Genomic DNA, 24609 nt, shown 5'->3' with positions numbered 1-24609 from the left:
AATGTCTAATTGACAAGTTTAGTAGAATATTTACGACAATAGCATGTGAGAACCACATAAATTAGCTCAATGAATTACATTCGTAACAAAATTACATAATGTATTTTTTTTAAACTTATATCGGGTTTTTTAAATTCTACTTTGACACACCTGTTCGATTTAAATACCTACTTAAATATTCCTTAAATTGAAATGATGACTTGCATATTTAATGTAGGTATATATAAGGTACGTATATATAAGTTATACCTATATAAGTAACCTATTTACCTATATATTAAATACTATTTATTTATGTATACCTAATAAATGTTGTGTAAGTACCTACGATTTTAATAAGCGTTCATACTTATTATCTAATGTATATCGTTCAAAATAATATGTAAATAATGTGTTTGTGGTAAGTGTTCTTTAAATATATAAATGGAAATAACTGTCACCAAAGGGTTCCTCCTCAGAACAAAAAATGATTTCTCATTTCGATTTTGAGATGAATCATCGTGTTATGTTGTTATTAATAGTGCAAAATGTAATGACGAATGGCAAATACATTCACCTCGACACAGATAAAATTCACGCCCGTAATCCCTATCGGAATGGGCAGAGTCACATGCTAACAGAAAACCACCTACGACCATACTTGGCAAGTACTAATTGGAGTCTTAATAGTAACTTAAATGATGAACCATATACTCATACTTGATTTTTCGATGAATACATGTAGCTATATTACTATCGGAGAGTAGATAAAACTTTATTGACTACAGGCCAAAATGATTATCCTTATCTATGTTACGTCATGTGTAACCGGTCAGATATAACTCTTGCATAGTAAGCGTAATTTCGACAGCAACTAACAAGTTTCCGTAGTGTAGCGGTTATCACGTGTGCTTCACACGCACAAGGCCCCCGGTTCGATCCCGGGCGGAAACAGCGTAATTTATTTTTTTTGGATTTTATAATTTTTACTTATTTTGTTTTACGCTTTCTAATTGGAATATTTTGATTAAATCCAGTAAGGTTTTAACGAAATTGCATAATTTATATTAAGTATTTTTTTAATGGAAAGTTTTATGTACCATTTAAAATAGACAACAAGTAAAGACCTATCTATACAAAAAGTAAAGTTTAGTGTCGTATTACTAGTAGGTGTAGGTATGTAAGCCGTGTCATACTTATATATAACTTTTTTATAACTAGTCAAAATCTTACGACCCAATTCAAACTTCTTCACAGGCAAAAAAACTGACCTTAAAAATATTATAATTATACTGCATTTAAAAAATAATAATAAAGGCGACATCACACGTGTGTCACCCGCATGGCTCTCAATACCAAAAAACCTCGAATAAAATTCATTTGCGTAAAAGAATAAGAGCCGTCGAGGGGCGCCAAGAACAATTAACCTATTGTCCTTATGAATGCTTTAAAAGTATAAAACAAAAGAACGCAGTGTGTACTCCGCTTTAGGAAAGAGTTCATGCGGGTGTTCCTTTTTTAAATTCTTTTCTTTTTTGGTTAACAAAAAGAGTTTATTAAAAATACATAATTTGGGTTTCGAATTTGGAATGGCGTTAATAATTATTAAAAACTATAATAGTAAAATAAGTTATTTTTATTTCGTACCGTTTTTTAGGAAATTCACCCTTTAATTATTACGTAGGTATATACGCCAAGACTAGGTAGGTACATACCAATAATGGTTTCCAAATGTCACACTTGAGTATAGCCACAGGCATTTCCTAGTATAGCCAGTTTGGACGATCTCTTAGATGGATATTTTTTATTCGAATTCGTATCAAAATTGTTTACTAAATCGTATCATATCTACTATGTTTTTGTCGAATCTTACTCATAATACCTTAAACATCAAACTATAATAGTTTTTTGAATTAATTATATTGTAGGTACCTATAAGATTCAATTTGGAATGTTGTTTTTAGTAAAAAAAAACCGGAAAATACGTCTTTGAGTGAAAAAAAAAAAGGAAAACGTTGGAATGATGACTAATTTGATAGATCATTTGTATGTAAAATAACATGGAAAGGAAACTATTATCATTTCTATGAAGATGACGAATTTACCTACATACAACCGCAGGAGCATAGGTATTTCTTTGTTATATGTAGGTACTGGAAGTCGATTTAATAGAGAGATATTTTTTTTTGTAAGTTTCTACATAGAATTTGTTTTTTAGTAGTAGAGATGGGCAGGACACTTGGCAAGAGGAGAAGACAACAAATGGACTAAGACTGTAAATGAATGGTGGCCAAGGGATGGTATGCGACATCGAGGCAGACCACAAACCCGGAATAATGCTAGGGGGATGAAGTTTCAACATATCATCGCTTTGATCCTTATAGTGTTTTCACTATACGTCAGCGCCTTTTTGATCACATTCTCTTGAGCGTTAGGCTCACAATCCGGAGGCCCCGGAATCCTGGTGAGGACATGTCACTTTGTGATCCCTAGTTTGGTTAGGACATTACAGGCTGATCACCTGATTGCCTTCGGAAAGCGCGCTAAGCCGTTGGTTCCGGTTATTACTTACTGATGATATAAGTACGTAGTCATTACACGAGTCGTGTCAGGGCCTATCGCTGCTCAATAATAACACTGACACCAGGGTTGATGGGGTTGGTAATCCACCACCCAAAACCCACACGATAGAAGAAGAAGATAACACTGTATTTTTATTAGTTGAAACTGATCTTCCGGGGTAATTGTATGGCATGTGAGGTTAATGACCAACCTCATCAACCCATACGAGAGAAATAGAAGGATAAATCGCAGAATTTGGAATTACAGATTTATCTGTAGCTTGCACAATAAAATTCATCTTAATAATCTCCATAGCGCTTGTAGATTTGTCATTCATTATTGAGCAATTGTAGGTGAAGCTGCTGGGACAGTCAATATTAATCTGAATTTCTGTGCATTTATCCAATTCACTATTAGCACTCATTTAATGTCGGTACGCATTTGATAAAATTAGCGAACTTTTTTTTGAAAAAAAAAAACCTCACCCGATGCAATCTAGTTTTAACCGAATATTATAACCCCCAGTTGTTTTCTACACAATATATCGCGCTCGGATTCTCTCATCTTATTTGCATACGCTTGTTAATTCTACCCCTGACTTTTTTCTAGACACTTTACTCCTACTTAGAAAAAACTACGCAAGGGTTAACTTTTTTCTAGATTAAAAAAAATAACTGTCATTACAATAAAATGGCCGGAAAATAAAATAAAAAAATCACATTCATTATTGTTTTAAATGCATCTGCTCGTTTTTTTTTCGAAATTACTATTATTAGGTTTATTTTTTATTGTCTGGAATATGTTTCATGTTTTGTATGGTTATTAAAATTTGCATTTTATAAGTGGCTAGTGTCTGAAATGTAATTGTGCTTTGAACATCTGCGTTTATATCAAATATGGCGTAACGAAATGACACAACGTTGTTCAACATACTCATAATTGTATTTTAATTATTAATAAAAATTATACATATCCATTATCTTTTACTTTTTATTGTTTTATAAGTTTTCGTTTATTATATTTCTTGGATATATTTATATGAATAAATATTTTAATAAGAAATTAATTATATACCTTATGGATAAGGTTAATAACAAATGAAATAATCTCACGTAAGCAACTGCTAAATTTTTTTTTAAATATTTTGTAAATTTTTGTATGGCCACTACATAACAAAAAAGTTATGTTTTAAGTTATGTATTAATCCCATACGTATTTTATTCTTATTACTATTACAAGTTCCCATTGCATGTTGTTTATAACTAGTCAAACTAGTTTTTAAACCCATCTATTCGAAGTTTAGTGAACATTGAGTTTTAAATTATGTTAGTATAGTATTAGTAAGACTAACGGGCAAAATTTAGAAAGTTTCGATTTTCATATTTCAATAGAATTTATGTTCGAATACGGCGATAATATTGATAAAAAAGTTATCATTTTTAATAGAAAAATCTTGAATTAGAATCTGATGTTTTTTTTAAATTATGAAGCATGTCGTGAAAGAAAGGTACACTTTAAAGTTAACATAATATAGGTATATTTAATTAATGATAATTTAATATAAATTATCAGATGAATGTACTTATAGTCGTTTGCTTATGTATGTAGTACTGGCGCTTGTTGATTGAAAATGATCGTAAATGTTAAGTGGAGAGGTTCTTACTGCCAGTTTCAAGCTACTTCATACTTCCGACATATTTTACGACAGTTATTGTTAAGTCAAGTCAAAGAAGTTCTTTTTAGTAAAATAATAATAAAACTAGTCTCGTAAAATAATAAAGTTTAAATATCAGATTGCCTTTGCCGAATAATGGCGTATCTAAATAAAATAAATTCACATTGAAAATAACAACATAATTATTACCAAACAGCAAATTCGTGGCGGTAAACGCCATATTTGAATCAGAAAAAGAAACATTCGAATTATAATTTGCGAAAAAGAAATATTGTGTTGGTTCTAAATTTGAATATCTTAGCTACCGGGCGCGTTCACATTGAGTCCTGACAATCGGTTATTTTGCATACGTCTTGACTGGCCCCGTGGGAAACTTTTAGGGGAATATGACGTCACAATGGACATTGATTTTAAAATTTCTACCAACGATTGATCACTCGAGTTTACTCGTATGTTAATGAACCACATTTTATATTCAAATTATTTCAAATACATTCAGCGGAATGCAAATCCGAACTACGCATCTGTTTTCCATACAAGATTTATTCCATGGCTCTTAAGGAGTTACATTGTGATAATGTTGATGTGAATTTGTGATCAATAAACTAGAGATTAGACGTAGGTAGACGCGAAGCAATTTATTGCTGGCATTAAATCTAAATTGAAGGAAAACGGCTTCATGCAGTCAAGTTTATGTGGTTTGTTATTTCTGTTCGTCTGTTTGTAGAGCATTATTTGAATTGTGTTATTGGTCTCAGTCGCAATAGAACATTCTGGAAGCCGCCACGGTTTGTCGTTCCATACAAAGTGATTGATAATGTTTAAATATTTACATTTCACGTAATATTGGTTGACTAGAACTACTTATTGAGTTGGGAGGATAACTCGATCGTTGGTTTGCAGTTATTTCGACATTCTGTACCTATTCATCAAAGACGCATTTATTTGTGGGAATTAGATTTATCTAATTACGAATATCATGCCGTAGTATTATAAATTATGAATGATAAGCAGTAGCATTGCATAATGTGCTTATATCTTATAAACATGCTACTTGGGTACCTACTTCTTTTCTGCCTCTATGTAGATAGTTATTGTCGCAAAAATGTATCCATTAAGTAATTATTATAATCGATTTCTGCTCGTTCTACCAATTAATATAATCTAGGGACACATAATTTGAATAACTATGATGCAAACGCACAACATAGTATAAATCTTTTGTTTTCTGTCGGTTTTATTGTCTTGTAAAACTTTTACGGGCCGAATTTATAGCACTGTTCTAAAAGGGAGGAAATTCACAGTGGAACTACGTGGGAATGATCGGGACACTCGAAGCTCAGTGAAAGGTGTCGGCCAACGATATTTATTTATTTTCTAACGGTCGGCCGTGTGAATGCGCCTTTAGCCGCGTAGGCGCGCGGATTTGTTGACTGCCCGCAGCCATTTTGTTTTACGACTGTCAAAACGTTTCCCGCGCGATTCTCGGTCTTATTTCTTTTTAAAACGAATGCAGTGGCCAGCGTAGAGATTTTATTCAAAATGGTCTTATAAATTTAAGTATGAATGGTAAGCAATGATTGATTGGAGAATGGAACCTTCGGATCGGGCTACCGTTACTTAATGCTATTACTTACGCTTACAAGTATTAATTTCATGTTACAATAATTTTCATCAAATCAAATAGCGTATAGGCAGGCGTATAATATTATGTTACCATACACATGTCATGTACTACATGAAACAGTTACAATTACAATTATGAATTACTACTGTGTACGGGTGTACCAACACAATTTTGAAATAACTTTAGAAACATAAACTAATGTTTCAAAATAAATATGTACTTACCTACCTACTTATATAGGTAAAACTTGATTAAATGCAAATTATAATCATTCAAAAGGTGATAAACTCTATACGTGAATCTTCGAGAAAGCGCAAGTAATAAGTCAACACAATGACTGTTAAAAGGATCCAGTGAATACATTATTTTTATATGTTTCGCTGCGTAAACCTACATGTCATAAAAATTATCACAACATATTGCAAAAAATACCTACACGTTTAGAAGTCCCACCCACATGTCACATATCCTAAAACACGCACCCCAAACGAGGGATTGCCAAATCGCCCTTTGCCAATCAATCGAGACATCGACTCATGATTGGTTACCCTACGCATCCCTAACCAACGTAACATGACCTGCCATTCCACTACTACAACCTTTAAAAATGTACAAAGCAATAGGCGTCAGGTGTCAAGAAATGCTGGCCAGTAACACGTGTGGTAATAAAAGTTTTATTTTCCTCAATTTCCCCTATTTCGGGGATCGTACGCGCATCCCGCGGGAATTCGTCCAATCAAATCAAATTCGCGGATTGACGTGCACGCGTTCGAAATTTAGAAATTGATTTTTTTTGCATTCTTTTTTACGTAGACTAGGGTGATTAAATTTTGAGATTAGTACCTGTGTATAACATAGTAAGTACCACGTAATACTTAGTAAAATAAGTGTTTCAGTATTTGATAAATAAATTTTATTTCGTAATTTTATTACTACATAGTACTCATAGAGCTTGAATACTTAGTCAAGTAGGCTCAAAAATAAAGTCGAATCTATAAGAAACACGTACATACCTAAATAAATTAGTAGATCTATAGCTACTTCTCAAAATTTGGCTTTCTAAGTTACATTTTTCTAGGTTCGACACATTTTTTTTCTCTGGCCGGTACTTTCAAATTTGGGCCGGCCAAAGTATGGAAAGCCGATCTCCTTTCGAACAACAAAATGCCAATATTGTTCCGACTAATAATAATTTTATTACGTCACTTATTTGACTGGTATCATTATCCCGTTTTTCACAGGGTCCGCTTACCTAACCTGAAAATTTGACAGGTCCGGTTTTTTACAGACGCGACTGCCTGTCTGACCTTCCAACCCGCGAAGGGAAAACCAGCCCAATACAGGCTAGGTCACATACCTCCGAAAATGCATTTATCGGGAAGGTGGGTTTCCTCACGATGTTTTCTTTCACCGCTGAGCACGTGATAATCATTTATGATCCAAACATGAATTCAAAAACAAATTCGACAATCATTGGTTTAGGCCTGTCCTGGGTTCGAACCTGCGACCTTTTGTTTATTTGACTGGTATAACCAATTCAATTCCAATGTAGTGGCAAATCTATGCTTATAATTTTGTATCATTTGATTGCAAAGTTGGCTCACTGGTCACCAGAGAAATAAATATCGCATTTCAGAATCTGTATTCTATATGCTAATATACGATCTCTATCTATAGACATAGGTATTAGTACTAACACACTACTCATGCCCGTAATGTATTAAGTACTGAATCAAACTGAGTATTCTTCGCTCATGTGGGTTGTGAGATCAGTGACTAACCTCATCAACCCTGGTGACAGTTAAGTTAGTCTGGTTAAGTTTGCGACGCGAAGGCTGACATGGCTCCATGACTACATACTTAAGTACCTATTTAAGTAAATATTAAGTAGCAGGAACCAGCAGAAGCTCGGATCATTTTACTTTCGGATAATCGGGTGATCAGCCTGTAATGTCCGAAACCAAAACCAGATTAGGGATGACAAAGTTATCTTTGCTGTGGTATCTTTATGGCAGCAGGAACTGTTAGTACTATTCAGATTCGTAGGACAGGAGTCCTAGGACAGCTTTGAAATAGACTGCTCTGAGCGCCATCCGAATCGCGTCAGAGTATTGCGGAGCTAAAGGCAAGGGGGGGAGGTTCTGGAGGAGGGGGGAGGATTTTTTATTAGATTAAGTTACGTCCAACTTAGGCGATAGTGCGCGTTTCATCAAAATCGGTTCAGTTGTGGTCAATAAACAGTTAAAAATAAACGCGTAGGTAATACTGATGTTATTAGGAATCTTGCGTTTTTTAAAAAACAAAATCAAAATAGATTCAGACAAAAATATCAAACAAAACAAATAAGTAAAACTCAAACCTTGCGTTTCGTTTCGACTATACAACACTCACTTTAATTATAAAGTGAATTGAATTTAAATTCACATTCCAAATTCAAATAAAAAGTTTTAAAGAATCACTAGAAATTAGAGACTTAAGTTTCCTTCTTCCGTTTACGGAACCCTTACAAGGCTTTGGTCCTTGTATTAATCTACGTCATGTTTAGTACCAGAACAACTTCATCGGCAGACCGTGTTCTAGTTACGGACTATGAATACATTAATGTACTTACTGTGATTAATGTGAGACACATAACCTACTGGGAAAAAAATACAAAATAAACTTAAAAAGTACCTAACATAAGACCTCTAGTACGGTCACGAACATAAATATTATATGCACTTTGGTACCATGTCACATTAACTTTTTTGATAAATTGAATTGTAAGTCTCACTAAATATCAAACGTGTTAGTACGACAGAGTCCTAAAGTGGGGACATTATATTGCTCATGACTGTACTAAGTACCTAACAAAGGTTATAAGGGAGTTCCTACGCCAACGTTCATCGGCCAATAGAGTTATATTACAGATTCGATTCCTAGCATTACATTACACGAGCACTTGTCTGCATTAATGTTGCAAGTTGTAAATATTGCTGTTGCATTACTTGGATACGTAATGTAAAAAACATTACAATACAGACGATGTTCGAAAGTGAAGGAACGCCCTTAGGTCAAAAAGTTGTATTGAATCGCTACCTACTACAGTGTATGATATTATTATTGCCAATGTTTTTTTTACTTCTCTTCTTCTTGGCTGTAAAGAAACAGCTTAGAATGAGTTCTGCTGCTTATGAATAATAAGATGTAGTTTTGAATTCTTGATTACTGTCGTTAATATTTAGATTAGAGTCTACGTAAGTATTTTTATTAAGCTTAGTATTAACAGTATTCAGTCAACTTTTTCATCACAATCAATATTTTATTCACCATACAAACATTGGCTTGGTTATAATTTCCCGTTCACTTCAAAATAAGATAAGTTTTTCAAAAGCAGAATTATTTATATCCCTACTCCAATTTCGAAACAAAAATAAAAACACAAATTTAAATAACGAACAATTCCTTCTTAAAAATATTACCGCAGAGGTTACCATTATTATTACTATCCAAAAAAAAAGTAAGCTCCGTATTTTTATACTGATAAAATTGAATTTGGTTTGGATTTTAGGATATGGGTGGTATAAGTGAAGTGGTAATGATGTTGTGGAGGACAACGCGTTCTTAGTGGGGGATTCAAACAAAAAGTTCAATTGTACAAATCTGGATGAAGTTTTTTTTTTACGAGCGGTTTTTGGAGCACATATGCTACGGTACTCAGTAACGCCACATGGTATGTAGTATGTATTACTTTACGAGTTACGTATTCTTTCTGAGTCAATGTTCTTTGGTTTTCAGTTGTTTTTATTTTTCTTATTCTTGATTGACTGTTTTTTTTTTCAAAGGTTTTGGCGTTGGATATTGTATTTTTAGCCAATGGGCAAGACGTTTTATCGATATAACGAAGGTGTAATAATAGCATTATTTCAGTAGGTATAATAATTTCCCAATGAGTCGCTACGTGTTAGTTGTAGTAATTAAATGTGCGTACTTAACAGATGAGACTATAGATTGTAGAATACACTTTAAAAAATCTTATCTTTCTGAAAGAGTCCTTATGGTAAATCTTCCTGATTTGAAGTGTTACAACTGTAAGTACTTAATTTTATTTATTATCATTATAATACTGTACTCAAAACAGTACCTATGAGTACCCTGAAATCCATATACCAGGTTAACATATCGACTTGGTAATAGGTGTTCGACTTACTTAACTTAACCTACTCGTTCTTTTCTATATAAAGTCCTTAATAAACTTTACCATTTCTCTATGTAATTGATTGACTTCACTTGAAATATTTATCACCAATACGCATACTACAATATTTAAAGACTAGTCATGAAAATATGCAATCACCAAACCCAAGCAACATAGTACATACGCTAAACAAAACAACACTAATCTAATCCACACACGCGCGTAACCTAGAAAATAATCCCGCCATCTGGCCATTCAATAACCATTCCAAATTTGAATTCCGAGCGCGCAACAAAAACGTTCAAAAGCATTTTCGAACGTTCGTTATACTGACCAAAACTTAATAGCAGTGTTCTTTTAATTTCGTTCAGAAAAAAGACCTTAGATCACCTATGATTATAAGGGTTGCACCCCAACGCATTAATAGAACCCTTTCGGCCGATTCATTATTTCTGAACGTATACGTACTTCGGCATTCACCTTCGGTTGTGTTTTTTTATTCTATTCCTATTATTTTATAGTGTGACGCGTTGCTTATCGTTTTGTAGCGTGGCTTGGAAGGTTTGACACTTGTTACATGCAAACTTATAGTCTACGCCGTTTATCCTGTAGAGTTGTGACTTGAACTAAGTAATATATTATAGTACGCAACGTCAAAAAAGAGACAGTTTTTATTATGTCGCATAATTACAGTAACTACTTTGACACTGTATAATCACTAACAGGGCAGGTTTGCCTACTAGGTAAATCTATAAGTTAGCGTACAACAATCACGCTTAGCTCTGTAATGAACTTTGTATTGAATCCTCTATGAAGGTTTCGCCTGTTTTAGACAGTGATTTTTTAGCCGAACGACTTCCAATAGAAATGTGGTAATTACTCGTAAGCATCAAATTCATTAAATCAGCGTACACAGCCCCTTCAGTGGAAGCACACCGCTCCAGCATGACGTATCACCTCTGCATATTAATTCGGCGTTTAATTCCGATAATAATAATATCCCTCTTTGTTTCAGAACGTTACCCGCGTTTTAAACGTTTTCGAACGTTTGTTCGTTTAAAAACAAAGCGCGTGGATGGATTGTTTTAGGACGAATGTCGTTGTAATGTTAAGGATATTTTTTAAACAACCGCCGTTGAGAGTTCGTTTTTTGAATTATTTAAATGTCGTGATATTTTGGTTTGGTAGACTTTGAGTGCTTGAGACTGAGTGCATAAAGGTATTTTTTTTTTCATTTTTATTTGATAAAGATATAGATTTATATTGTGTATAAATTGAGGTACAGATTAGATATCACTTACTTTTTTCCACCACTCTCCAGCACTTTTTTATAATTTTCATAGAAAAACTTTTTTCAACACAAACAGAAGACTTTGTGACAGTTATTGACTGAAAAAGAAATAAGAAAAATGTGACATATTTGACTGACAGTCAAGCTCGAAAACACAATAAAGCAGTAAAATGTAATAAAAACTAAATATTTAACCATCAAAATTTCTAATAATCGCAATAAATAAGGATGAAACAAACTCCGTAGCTCAACATGTATGTCGGTAACGGTACAACAACAACGGTAGTACAATGTGTGAAGCAGGTGGTTTCGATGATGTGGTAACTTACGAACCTTTTTACGTAGAAGAACATATAGACAGTTCAGAATTCGAGACAACTTCTCCTGCACTTGAACTCAGAAAGAAAAAAAACAAGAAACGAATACAGGCACACGATGCTGTGCTAAGACACGCAAATGTTTACTATCAAAAAGTTGAAAAAGTTGATGTTTCCGATAAAAATGAGAAAGAAAAAGAAGATAAAAAATCGTGGGAAAGACATAAGTCGGACCTTCGGGAAGGTTTGGAACAACTTCAGACAATCATGGACGGATATGGAGATGTCAAAGGTACGCCATCAAAGTGGTCTCTAATAAAACACAAAGTAGTCAGTATATCAAACATGTTTGGAAGAAAATGTATCACCAAAGTGGAAAAGGTTAAAGAAGAAGAGACAGATATAAAAAGTGATAAAGTTTGTGATGTTTTCTGCGCTAGATGTATACAAAGAAAATCAAGAAAAGTCAGAAGAAAAAAGCAACACATGTATATTACTGAAGGCAGCCTACAAGTGCCCGTACGAATTGGTGCAACAAAGATAATACAAGTACCTGTACACTACAGCAAGGATGTAAAAGGACACCCGAGTGACAGTTTCACTTCTTTATCCGATAATAATACTCACACTAAAGATATCGGAACAGAAATGAAAGAAATTAAAGTAATTAAAACAATGAAAGACAAATTCAATCAAACAAAGAAAAGGTTATGTAAATTGCATCAACACCAACCTGTTTTCGAAAACCATTTATGCGCTCTTTGTAATCAAAAGATTAACCGTAATACCACATTAGATAAGCAAATCGACTGCAATAACTTATCGGTGGAGTATTTGGATAATGTATTCCATGATGTTCAAAGTAAGTATCAAATCGAGCGGACTCAAGACGATTTTTGTGTTCACGACTGTTCACATTATAAAAACCGTGACGCTAATGATGTTCTCCCTAAGTGTTGCCGGTACAGTCCTCCACCTGTACAGGGAACAATACAAACTATTACTCCTCCTGGCCCTGTTCCTATTCCACTTCCAACACAAATGCCTACTTTGCCACTACCACCTCCAGAGAAAAAAAAGGAATCAAAGGTTGATTGTCAGTGTTATTCTGATAAAGGTAAAAAACCGGAGCAGCAGACGGGTCAGACTCAAGCACCACCACTACCTTCATATGATAAACCGGTGCTTAAACTGTATCAGCCGCCGCGTGTAGTTAAACCAGATCTTGCCGATTACTTCATGCCTCCTACCCAGGAGGTTCAAGCACCGCCGGTTTGTCCAGGGTCTGGAGAGTGTCAGCAACCTCCTTGCCAGCCACCTTCTTGCTGCCAGCCATCTGCGTACCAGCAGCCTGCGTACCAGCAGCCTGTGTACCAGCCACCTGCTTGCACGCAACCTCCTTGCCAGTATCCACACGAAGCCGTCAAAGAAGCCGTTCAAAACAAATACAAAGGTGAAATTGTTTGCATTCACAATCCTCCTTGTGTTCTAATTAATGGATGCCTCAACTTACCTGGGAGTCAACCTGAGCCTTTGCAAGTATACACTACTACAAATCCCAATAAATCAAGCCTTTTTCGAAGATGGAACAGTAAAAGCAAGACCAATGAGCAAGGCATTCAGCATCGATTGTCGTTGATAGGTGAACAACAGTGTCAAACATCAGTATATAGAGCAGACAAGATAATGCAAAGTTCTTGCAACCACGAACCTCGTTGCGAAGTCGTACGACGATGTACAAAAAATAAAATTGAGTTACCTGTGCAAGACTCCTGTGTTCATATACCAAAATGTCCAAAACTGTATGAGGCTCCAGATGATTCTGACAATGATAAACCCAAGCAATGCGATTGTCAACACAAACATGGTGAGTGTGAAATGAAGAGAACGCGTGCTGTTCATTTAACTGCTAAAGAACATACGTGGACCCAAGTAAAACCAAAATACGATAATTCGGAAAACTTCTGTGTTCATGTGCCTGTTTGTAAAAAGTTGCCTCAATGTTGTTTTCCAGAAAGAATAGGTTCTCCTCTAAGACGGCCAGTATCCGATCAGAGACTTATCGGTTCAGAAATGCCTATAAGTACTATGGATTATGTTGACTATTCTGCTAAAGAGGACATAAGTGCACAGGCGAACACATGCCATAATCCAAGATGCGAAAGTTACGAGCAATCGTCGATGTTTGATAAGCAAACAAAATATCACAGTGGAAAAGGAAATTTACAGGAGTTGCGAACAATCATAGAAAAACCTAGCTGGACCTTACCGAGGATAAGTATGAACAAAATGATCACGCTTCACTCGAAAATTAAAAGCCCTTCGATGGTAAAATCTAGTCATGAAAGTACTTGTATTAATATTCCTAGGTGTACAAAAGAACCTAAGTATTTAGTTGAAAAATTGGAAGAAAGTAATTCTGTGCAAAGGACAAGATCGCTTGAAAATACGATGAAGCATTACATTCAATTGACGCCAAGAGATGAAGCTGGTATACAGGTAGCCACGAATGGGAAGCTGCTTTGTAGACACCACCCGCATTGTATTAGGATACCAAAGTGTCTTGGTAACTTGGTAAAGGACAGTGTGATGCCTTATGAGGACATTCCAGATTGTGACCATCGGCCTTTTTGCGAACTGATACCAGCGTGTTGTAGAAAAATTAATAAAGAAGTTAATTCTGTCGGTTGTCAATATCCAGCTTCATGTCGCGTTGCATAGAGTTCAAAATGTTATTTAAAGTCAAGTTTTTGTCGTTCTACCTTGTTTAAAACCGTTTGTCTCGAAAAGCTACTCCTATTTTGTGTATTAAATGATCAACAATATATACTTGGAAGTCAGTCAAAATTGTCTTTTATTTATTCCCATCTGTCGTGCTCGGGTATTAAGTAATTTTGTAAATTGGGATCAGGAATGGAAATCTAGCCCCAATTTAGTAGTTTGAGCCTAGGGGCTACGTTTTTCCTCATCTTTACATCAAATACTATTAAGCTTAATGACCTATTGGTCTATTCTAGGAAGTGTATTAAGGTCAAAATTTAGTATAAAATTAGTTTATTCCCTTTTCAGACTCCTTTATCTCTCTCTGAACACGTGGTAATGTTTCCCAACATTATATATGATGTTGTTGTTTAAATTTGCCTTATTTATGGCAGGCAAAGATCTGAGGACCATACAACCTTGACTTTAGTAATGTAATATTCGAAATTTACAATCAAAATAGGCCTAAACCTTGTCTTCAGTTTTCAATATCCAATTTAAGCCAGTGCCTTGTCTTCAGTTTTCAACGTTATATCTGAAAGGAGATATGGACACAAACCTATTTTTTAAAATGAAACTGTCCTATATTAGTACTTAGTTTTAAAATATTGACTCAAATACCTACACAGCCGCAAAGGTCCGTGTTGCTCTATGCTACACAAATACGTTAAGAATGAGAACCTCTTTAGAATCTCGATGTCAAACTAAATGCAAATCGGGTAATCTCGGCATCAAAATTCTCTCACGTGACACTAAAATCCGACGTGTTTCTCTCATTTAAAATTCAACCAAAAACGACAAGGTAACAAAAAACCGGCCTAGAGTCCCTATAATAACTTGAAACTTATAGCCGGGTTGAGAGAATTTCCTAATCTATACTTACCTGAGGAATTTTATCATTTCAACCGTCTACGAAAACTGGTTCCGTACCTGGGACATAAAAAAATATTGTACCAAGAAACTCGCTCATAAAACCACTCTATGGTCAAGTTTTACGTTGAGATTCTTATTGAGAACTTATAGGAAGTTATATCGTTATGATATTAGGAAAGTGGTGATCAAAAACTAATGAGAAAAGATCACTGACCCCGACCAGTTTGGTGTCTTCGGTTTTAGAATTCCGTGGCGTTGTCTATAATGTATCGGGTCGTTTTATTGGGGCCACTATCAGCTAGCAACATTGATTCGGGTAATTTGAAAGGAATCTGGACTCGGATTTGGACGGTTTAGAAACTTTGTTCAGTTCAAGTTATCAGGTCGCGGGTTCGAATCCCGGCTTGGGCTCTGAAGCACTACTAGGTGGGTCATAAACATAGTTGGCGAGGAATTGGTGTGTGTATACACCTTCGGAGATACAGGCGTGGTGTTGAGTTATGACTTTATGACTCGAAAAAAACATTAAGTATAGGTAGTAAAGTTAACATTAAAACACGAGGATTTTTGAACTCCGAAGATTAGCACGATGTGTTTATTGATCACTTTTTAAACATAACCGTTAGGAAGGACACAATCCTTTTGAAGGTTTTAACGATGACGTGCCTGAGAAGATAGACATCGTTCTGGGGAGTTAAAATGGCCACATCGAAGCAATTCATCTGAAAAAAGCAATATTGCTATTAGGCATTTGTTTGCATTCCTCACTTACTTTTATATGCGCAATTGTCAAATTGCAATATTGCTTTTTTAGATGAATTGGGTCGTGTACTAGGTTGAAGATAAGTTATGAAATTCTGATTACTAAATAAAGACAGATTTAAAACTAACGAAAAACATTTTCTTTTTTCTATTTAATTTGTTTATGAATTTTAATAAAGAAAAACGAAATAATACGTCCGACATTTTTATCATGTTTTTCTATAACGTCACAGTGTGTTTCTCATATAAATTCCATAGCAATTTCGTGTTTTGTCGTTTAGTCAAAAGTTACTGATTTCAGTAAGTAGTTGGAAACTAGCCTTTTGCTTCGATCTGGCCCTTTCAACTCCCCTGTTTTATATTTATTTTCAGTCCTACGAAGCTAACCTACTTATACGATTCTTAAAAGATAAGACAACGGTGTTGCTAAAGAGTTATAATATTTAATTTCTATCTTCAGTTCAAGGTACCTACAGACGTACACTTAAAAATAATGTATACATTTTTTTATCAAAGTAGTAAAACTCTTTTTGTATTTAAAACATTAATAGCTACTTGAGCCTGAATTATTTGAAAATTATACGCAATTAATTTCAATTGGAGACGTTTACATTTTTTATGGTAGTAATAAAAAAATATAATATTATATTTAAAACCTGTAAACTAGTGATGACCATTTTCATTATTCAATTTATATGTCTATCTACTTAATTCAAATTTTGTTTTCCGGAAATCTTGAATAAAATTTAAAATTACCACCCGTCATAAATTAAACACGTTCCAATTTTGATCTTTAAACATAATTGGTCAGTAACGTAACAGTTTTTTCGTATTTAGTATTCCGTATAAAAAATAAGTTACTTTATAGCTCATTTTTTGAGAAATACATAATTATCATTTATATTAAAATATCTGTCTGCCTTTGTACAGAAATCTCAGCTATGTAAAGTCCTGTGTAGAAAAGGTTATTTCACCTAAAAAGCAATATTATTACTTGACATTGAGCACTTATAAACCATAATGTCGATTTGCAATATTGCTTTTTGAGATTAATTCCTTCAATGTGGCCTTTTTAGACGTATTTTGTATTAGACCAAGTTTCACTTCTTGCTGCTAAATTATCTGATTGATTTTATGTCGCATAAGTAACTGTTAGCAATACTATAATCGGTAATTTCTCAGCCAGTACGGATGAAGTGTCAAAAGTACTGAAATCATTCATTCGATCGGCTTGCCGAACTTCATGTGACGTCACGAATCAGGGATCGCCATCTTGGCTGCTTACGCGGTACGACAGAATCAAATCGATGTTCGATTTGCTCCAATCTTAATTGTCTTAACCTAGATAGGCTAACACATACTTATCGAGCACGTCGCAAAAGCCTTGGATCTTCTTCGTTGCTATACAGACATTTTAATATCGGTAACTATCTGTCTGTCTTCTACACTGTCATTTGCATTTCCCAAGATTTTACATAAATTGTTATGTCGGGCACATCTGGTGATGTGACTATTTTGTAATCACATGAATCCATTTGATCGAATCGAAAATCGAATTAGGTACCTATTTGATAATAACGTTGTTTCCAACTTGACAAATCAGTTACTTTTTTCTAAACGTCAAAACACTAAATTACCATGGAATTTGTATGAAAATGTAACCTGTGACGTCGTAGAAAAACATGACAAAATGTCGCACTCATTATTAAATTATTAAAGTAAAATTGAAAAAAAAGAAAACGTTTATGGTCACCTTTAGATCTGTCTTTATTTAGTAATCAGAATTTCATAGTTTACCTTTGACCCAAAACCCAGGAAACTACCCAATTGGATTTAATTTTGCTTCTCCGTCAAATACTTCAGCACGCGTTAACCTCTTGTTTATTTTTTATTGGTAAATATAAGGCACTTAATATTTCTGATTTGACATTTTTTTCTTCAATAAAATAATAGTGTTATAATAGGTACTTATAAAGCTACCAAAAAAAAGCTTTTTGAAGTTTATAAGAATCATCATCATCATCATCAGCCCATTAACGTCCCCACTGCTGGGGCACGGGCCTTGCCTATGGATGGATAGGGAGATCGGGCCTTAAACCATCACGCGGGCCCAGTGCGGATTGATGGTTATTAAAGACTGCTAATGCAGCCGGGACCAACGGCTTAACGTGCCATCCGAAGCACGGAGGAACTCGAGATGAAAACTTTTTTTTTTGTGGTCACCCATCCTATGACCGGCCTTTGCGAAAGTTGCTTAACTTCAACAATCGCAGACCGAGCGCGTTTACCGCTGCGCCACCGAGCTCCCTTACCTTATAAGAATACATAAGAATAAATCGTCCAAATCATGACAAGTACAAACCACGCCCTACCTTCAAACGAACAACACCACTCAAAACCAGTACGTCCGTAAATGAGGTTTCACCATTTCATGCGGAATCCTAAAACCGGTCATCTAACTTGCAATAATGAAGACCGTTAAAATGTCGATGCAAGTAATTATCATAATAAACACCATTAGAACTTTCTAAACCGAGAATCGAACCCGCACACCCATCTGTATGGTAATTACGCCTACAGACAGTTTCGGGTATCACTAGAGTTGTGTAGTGTCCGGTTGAAGTATTAGTACTGTTACTTTTATAGCGGTGGTATCATGTTATAGTATTAACAGTTAGAAGCGATAAATTCGGACGCGTCGACAATCGGTTTCAAATGTCGGATTGGGTGCTAACTGAGAAAAGTTGTTTGGCTACTTTCGTAATATTGATACTTCCATTATTTTGTAGCTATAGGTAATCGTATATATTGTTCACATTTACATTTATTGTAAGTCACTATCTTATAATGTAAATATCTAAATATATAAAAAGAGAAACTGACTGACTGACATATCAACGCACAGTCTAAACGACTAAACGTAGGCACTTGAAATTTGGAAGGGACGTAGCTTAGGTACCGTAGAGGTGCACTAAGAAAGGAATTCCCGGAATTCCCACGAGAACGGGAATTAGCGGGAAAATCCTTTTGTATGAAAAATCTAATCCGTTTAAGTTAGACGCTTTAAATTTGGCATGCAGGTACCTTAGTTAACTTAAAGCTTAGTTGCAACAGGATATTGCAAAATTCCCACGGAATCGGGAGTTAGCGGGAAGAAACATTTGTATGAAAAAAGCTAAACTGCATAAGTTAGATGCCTGAAATTTGATATTCACTCCCACACACACACACACACACACACACACACACAAAGATCTTTCTTTTATAACACGCCACGCGGACGAAGTCGCGGGCGAAAGCTAGTATATTCATAATTGTGACAACGAATTTTTTTAGATTTCTTTTATCCTTTATTACGTTTGTTGAAAATTTTAACTTGATAAAGTGAGTGGTTGTGATTTTTTTATTTTAAATAGGGGTGGGTAGTTGTGTGACATAATATATAAAGACGGATGTAAAGTTTATTATCATCCTGACTCCTTCCATCGTGTGGGTTGTCAGGTGGGTTACCAACTTGAGGGTTATTATTAGGCCGCCAAAGGCCCCTGACATGGCTCATGTTACGTCTACATACTTATATCAGTAAGTAGTAGCCGGAACAATCGGCTTCATATGCCTTACCATGATAGAATCAAAACCAACTAATTAAAATACCTGTTACAAAAGTACCGTTACACGTCAGTGGCACAGCACTAGACACAAATATATTATGTAAATAGATTACTGAGCACATAAATTCGTTGAGTAAGATGTCAAATGACATGCCATATTTAGGTACGGTTATCCATAAAATTTAATGAAAACAGCCTACAATATGTTTTCTGTTTACAACAGTACCTAATTATGAATGTAGAATGACGGTTTTTGGTTAAATGATTACCAATTTAATGCATACAAGTTGTTATGTGGTTGTTCTATGCTAGGTTTTCATGATTTGCACCCGGTTAATGACTTTGTGTATTTGTGTGTATGTATTTATTTTTCGGTCGGCAGAGGATACGTTTATTTTTCCTATTTCTTATTAATTTATTTATTTATTGTATTGAAACATCCCGCGCTCCAATGCATAAACTTCTTTCACCTTAGGGTGAAAGAAGTTAGGCAACCTTAGGGTTGCCTGGCAGAAATTGCTGTTTAGCAATAAGGCCACCTGTTGTGCTTGTTTTATTCGTCCGTACATGTCCTGTGATTATGTTTTTGTGCAATAAGGAATTATTGATTGATTGATTTTGAATGGCAATAGGCAATGTCAACAATAAATGTCAAATAGCAATATTTCTTTCAAAATGAATAGCTTCATTGTGGCGTGAGTCTATGGAAGCGAATAAAACAGAATGTGTTCAGCGGCATAGATAGATGAATTGTGTAATTTCTACTCATATATTCTGGGCGTTCAACTGATCACATATCACCATTCGGTTCGTCATATCCATCTTAGAACTTCGTACCTGTCTGTAAGTTAGCTTTTAATTATTTCATGTACTTTTTACGACGCCTTACCTCACCCTTTTATGGTTCATATGCGATAGTTATATATCTGTGGTCCCATAGGTATATAACTTGTATTTTTTTTTATATTTACCTACTCTTCTATCTAAGAATGACTCTACAAGCAAATTTTACACCGTTTCGTGACCACTACATATTAATTTATATTAAATTGCGTTACCTCCCTACATAAATGTTATCTTTTATGTTATTATACCTAACGCTAAATTAGCGTAATAACACAAGAACTGTTATATAATTCTAACCTCATTATTTATAAGAAAATCATTACCTGTCTTAATAATTTTTGTTATTCAATCAATCAATTAATCAATAATACTTTATTGCACAACAACATATACAAAGTACATAAACATACGAATAAAACATAAGCACAATAGGCGGCCTTATTGCTAAACAGCAATTTCTGCCAGGCAACCTTAGGGTGAAAGAGATGGAGATGATGTTAGATGTTGTTGATGTGTGTTATGTTGGGTGTTATTTTATACATGGAATAAGATTTTATTACGAAGATTTACAAAGATAACATTCAATCGAAAAAGTCTGGCCCGAAGGGGGTTTCAAACAGGAGTTCTTGTCAAGTACGGGACGAGTGTTTTAACCATTACCACACACCGGACACTTCATACAAAATACTTCGTTATACAGACACTACATATTGTCGTTACCGTACACGGGCATTTGTATGTGTGACGTCTGACGCCATACGATTGGACACTAAAATAAGACCGAGGGGGGTGAGGTAAACCTAGCTCAGCCGCTGGTGGGGAGCGGAGAGTTGCCGTTCTATACGTAATATTATTCCTTATTCTATTTTTCGATAATTTCGATCTATATGGTCATTACAAGATCTTTTATGATTTATTTTAGTATCTACCTAATACTTTTGTGGTTCGCCTTAATTTGTAGGTCTGTATGTTTTGTTATTACTATGTGACTTATTATAGAACACTTTTTAACGGAATGACTATTCAAATGTCTTTTCTAATATGACTCATCAATTATCCCGACAGCAGACAAGGTGATGTCTGAGGCAAATCTACAATAAGTCTCCTTAAAGGTTCTCCATTGATTGGCGATGGATGCAGTAATGAAAAGTAAACGTTAAGGTTTATTATATCCATTTATTTAACAGTTTATTGTACACAGTACAATATAGGCTACTTGACAATCTAATGAAATGAGATACTTTTCTCGAAACGTCAAAACGAAAGTTTTCTTTGGAGTTTGTATGGAAATACTGTTCCATGACGTCATGAATAAAAGCGGTCAAACGTCGTACTCATTGTTACTTAATTCATAAATAAAATTCGAAAATAAGTCGTAAAGTACAATGAGATTGGTTTTTGATCATCTTAGACTGGCTTCTATTTCTATATTAGTATTTTATAATTTAACTTTGATCCAATGAAATACCCTATTACACTAACACAAGACAGACAAAATTTCCGTCTGACTTCGTATCAACAGTAACTCTACCTAAAGGTGACCAACTTGTAAATCTTCGGCAGCAAGTGCGCGGAAATAAAAAGAAAAACTAAAGGAATATCACTTTTACTAAAAATATGTATAAGGAAAAGGAAAATACATGAAAGAAAAGCAAAAATCAAATAACTTAAAAACTCATTATGTATGTATGTTATGTGGAAAAGTTAAAGAGTACATTAAGAAGACGGTCCCGCCTACTATTTACTTAAGTAATTCTACAGTCGTTACATTTCGCTTTTTGGCTCAATAATAACACTGACAACAGGTGGAGGTCAGTCATTAAGTGAGAGCAAATAATGAAAAAGTATATTTCTCTTTCCACCAATTTTACATTGTATGTTCAATTTATACTAATACTAACGATTCCTAATCATATGAAGAAAATGAGGAGCCGTTGACTGTCTAAGTATACGGATCCGGCCAAGTAGTATACCCGGCCAAGTAGTTAATTCCATTTGCCGCAAATCTTCAATAAGTCACATAAAAAGATACAAGATCCAAGAGTAGTCTTCTGATATCTTTTTCCTCTGCCTACACCTATAATTAAAGAAAGAAAGAAACGTTTATTATAAAGGGACACCACAGTAACAAATACAAAACAAATAACAAATATATATAATTACTACGGTCATAATTTAAAATGAAACATTTTTCTCATTACCAATAGAAAAATAGGTACTCTTAAAATCGTATTTTATTATATTTTATTTATTTTTATTTTATTTTCTTCGGAAAACCAACAGCAAATGAAAAAATATTTAATTATTTTATTTATTTATTTTTATTTATTTACATATCCAAACACATTAACATTAGGTACAGGCCAGGCCCAATTCGATAATACTTAATACAATACAATTACAATCATAGAAATTCATATAAACACATAGCATGCATTATGATTATGTTATAACTATACAATAAGCCAATTATAGGCAAATAACAACTTAATATCTTTATGAGATGAAAACAGCAAACTCGCCAAAAAACTTTACGCCCCACCACTTGGACCCCGCTTAGACTACTCAGAAAAACCACAACTCAGCTGGTGCCTAATTTCTTCAGGTCTAAAAACAGATCCAAATCTGTATCGCGTGACAATTCATTGAAAGATTTACTAGCTCTACATATATAAGAATTTTGACGGTAATTAGTTGTCACAATGGGAAGGAACAAAGGAGTATCTACTACATAGAGCTACCGAACTCATTCCTTGAGGAAATCCTAATATCAATTGTCATCATCGTCTCCCTAGCGTTAACCCGTTTTACACGGAGTCCGCTTACCTATCCTGAAGATTTGACAGGTCCGATTTTTACAGAAGTCTGACCTGTCTGACCTTTCAATCCGCGAAGGGAAAACCAGCCCAATACAGTTTAAGTCACATACCGGGAATGTGGGTTTCCTTACTATGTTTTCCTAATATCAATTGTATTTAATTGTCAATTTGAAAACGCTTACAAAAGTAAGTGCGCAATACAAAGAAATGTCAAATAGCAATATTGCTTTTGGTTCGATGTGGCCTTTTTAACCCCTCTGTATATTTGCGGAATTAGAAACCTAGATGGCACAAAATCAATATTAATTACCAAGTACAGATATGAGTTACAACACATGACTACAAGGTCTAAATTTAGATTTTATTATCTGTGCTATAATTGAACTTACATGACACGAACAATGTAAGGTTATCGACCATAACCCGTCATATATTATTGTTGTGTAAATTATATTTTTCCGTGATTTGTGAGGCATTATCTCTATTTTAGGGTTCCGCACCTCAAAAGGCAAAACGGAATGCTTACCTACCTACACTTTGTTGTCAGTTAAAGCCTCCCTAAGGAACCCTCGGTGAGCAAGTCGCACTCGCACTTGACCGGCTTTTCGCTTAATACGAGACCATTATAATGATTGATATGTTGAGAATCGACCTATATCTCGCGACAACAAATACTTCAGGACTTTTAGGTATGTAAAGCATTCTTTTAAACACGTGTGATAAATCAATTTCATCGGCCCGCCGCCTAAGGAATTTTTCAGCCACGTCGTCACTTACTCTTATCAATCATTAAGATTGTTGTCATATGCGAACCTATAGTGGAAAATATACATAATATACTTTCATCGTACCTTATGTACTAAGTGTGTAGAAGACAGAGGATTCCATTAATTAATGTATAATGTAAAAACTTGAAAACGGTGCAATAGTCATAGTCATTTATTGATAAAAAGAATTACACGTCACAGATATTACAAAATTCAATTTATATTAAATATTATTACGGGCGAAGACCTCAACGGTTGCAGAGGCGAAGATGGGAGCCCTCGGTACGGCAATGTAGGACGGAAGGGGCAAGTCACAGGGACTGTAACCTGGAACCTGACAGAGGGCAGCAGTAACTGTCAGTACTATTCAGAGGCGGAGGACAGGAGTCCTAGTATGGCTTTGTAATAGACCACTCTGGCCGCCATCCCACTTGCGTCAGACAGAGTACTGCGGGGCGGAAGGCAAGAAACCACTGCCCTAATTTTCCCTAAAAAAGTAGCATGGAAATCGCTGCACCGACAAGAGCGTGGCTCTTAAATTGA

General features: G+C 34.9%; 1 non-coding gene across 1 annotated transcript; it reads left to right on the top strand.

Annotated features, from left to right (window-relative positions):
• The first annotated feature begins 860 nt into the window (after positions 1 to 860).
• Trnav-cac (transfer RNA valine (anticodon CAC)) lies at positions 861 to 933 on the top strand. Its single transcript has one exon. It is a non-coding gene; the product is annotated as a tRNA-Val (tRNA).
• The last annotated feature ends 23676 nt before the right edge of the window (positions 934 to 24609 follow it).

The sequence above is a fragment of the Pectinophora gossypiella genome, chromosome 14 (assembly GCF_024362695.1).
Source record: "Pectinophora gossypiella chromosome 14, ilPecGoss1.1, whole genome shotgun sequence".
Taxonomy (NCBI): Eukaryota; Metazoa; Arthropoda; class Insecta; order Lepidoptera; family Gelechiidae; genus Pectinophora; species Pectinophora gossypiella.
The sequence above is the reverse complement of the archived record's forward strand: the minus strand, read 5'-3'. Positions and strand labels throughout refer to the sequence as shown.